The sequence below is a fragment of the Enoplosus armatus genome, chromosome 4 (assembly GCF_043641665.1).
Source record: "Enoplosus armatus isolate fEnoArm2 chromosome 4, fEnoArm2.hap1, whole genome shotgun sequence".
NCBI lineage: Eukaryota > Metazoa > Chordata > Actinopteri > Centrarchiformes > Enoplosidae > Enoplosus > Enoplosus armatus.
This window is the reverse complement of record NC_092183.1, coordinates 26721239-26723434: the sequence shown is the minus strand read 5'-3', so window position 1 is coordinate 26723434 and position 2196 is coordinate 26721239.

Genomic DNA, 2196 nt, shown 5'->3' with positions numbered 1-2196 from the left:
GGCGGACAGACGGCTCCTTCCCGCACAGCTTCACACGAAACACCGCCGTATGGTAGCTTCTGGCTCTTTCAAACTGTCAACACTTTCAGAGGAATGAGGACTTTGCCAACTGAGAGCTATGCATTCACACTCGGATGGCTATCGACAGCTACTGACCGCGGTCTAATAAACGTGTCCCCCCCCCTGGCCCCTGTTAGGATTTCTCTGTCGGCGAATTACAGGGGGAAAAATATGTGGTGGTGAGCCAAATTCCTCTTCCCTGTCTGGGCGAAGATTACTCTCAACGTCCTCTTATATCTCCGAAAATGGTGGGGAAGTGTCTGCAGCAGTGTCCCGTGTTGAGGACTGCATTCACCCGGTCCAGTCCTCGGTGCTACCGTGCCGTGTCCTGCCTCACCGTGGCGCAGCTCTCTGTGGCTCCGCACGGCGCTGACAGGCTGCTTTTATCAAAGTGCCTCACTGCTGCTGCCCCCTCTCCCCTGCGCTGCATGTGGACTCATATCATTGGACGAACGGTGTCAGTTGCGTTCAAACCAGGGAGACAAGAAAAAACACACACACACACACATACAGGAAGCAACCAGGAAGCAGCAAGGGGGGGCGCTCGTATTAGACCCCATTCAAGCCGTGTGGTTTCTGTTGTATGTAAACCAGAGAGCTGGCGTGCCTTTGCTTTCATTTGAGTGTTTTTTTTGTTTTTTTGTGTTGCAGCCATGTCGCCTTCAGCGGGGACACTGCCGTTATGTGACTGAAAGTAGTGTTTGAACATGTCGAGTGGTAGCCTACTATGTTATCTGTGCTCCTACCCCATTATATATATATATATATTTTTTTATTATTATTATTTTTATTAAAGGCCACATATGAAGTAGTGTGGACGCTGATTGGTGTCCTCTTCTTCGTTACTACTCACTCTCGTTTCCCACAGTCTCAAAGATGTCCCATGTAGGGCAGCGTTCAAGTTGCTCTTCCCACATACAACACTTTTGCTGGTGTTGCAAGCTTAAAAAGCACACAGTGCACTCTGCACGTACAGTACAAGTATAACCTGCTTGGATAGATTCACAGACTACTTTGCTCATTTCCCTCAGACTACATGCATCCCATTACAGGGGCCCCATGTCTTATTGTATTGCTACCTAATTTACACTTGACTAGGGCCCCATGTTTTCCTGTTGGTAGGAATGGGTTCATGCTCAGAATAGAGAACAAAAAGATGGGCCACAGATCAATGTCTCAGGAGTGTCACGGAGAGTTTAGTGAAGGGACATTTTGAAACAAACCAGTGACCCAAGATAACACAAGAAAGTCTTATTTGTCAGCCTCAATCAGTAAAGCCAGACTCTACCAGATTATTCAACTACATCTGCATAACTGTAAAGGCAGCCAATTCCCTAAAGAGGTGTGAGGGCACTAGGTCAACCCCCCCTGCCCCTATTGTGTTATTTAGGGGGTATCATTGTCAGATGTTTTACAGTACTGGCATGCATCATCTGTTAACACGTCTTAAAAAGGCCCCAAGAAGCACAAGGTGCTGTAACAATAATAACATGGCAAGGCCCAGTTGGACACCAAGCTGCCTTATACAACGCACACTTGATCCGCTTGGCACAAGAGCCACTAACATCGGCTGTCAACAGCAGATTAAGTTGCTGCGGGAGGGAGGGTGGGATCCTGAAACATCCATGAAGACATTTGTTGGGGAACGACACGAGGCACTCGAACCATAAGTCTATGTGGAAAGAAGTGTGTGCCACGTTACTTGCTAGAAAAAGCAATCAAACTGCAGCACAGGAGCTAAAATGTGTTCTGTCCCACATGTACTTATATATGTAACAACTGATTTACACAAAGGCACTGAATTTGGACAATTAAATGGCTTCCTTCTTGTAAACTGCATCTGTCTCGTTGTATATAACATGATACAAAGGCAACATAATATTTATTGCAACTCCGGTCAAGGAAAGCAAACATAATGCTCTAAATCAACATCACACCAGTCATTTGATTTCTATAAATTAATTGTGCTTTCTGTGTTCTACGATTAGTCTTACAGCAATTTGTTTAAACTGAAAGAGGTGAATAAATCTTTATCATAATTGTGGCCAACTATCTGCCTGTTATTTCACAGACAGTTGCATTTTAGATGATTATTATAATGAAACATGACTCCAAATGAATATATAATACGTTTAA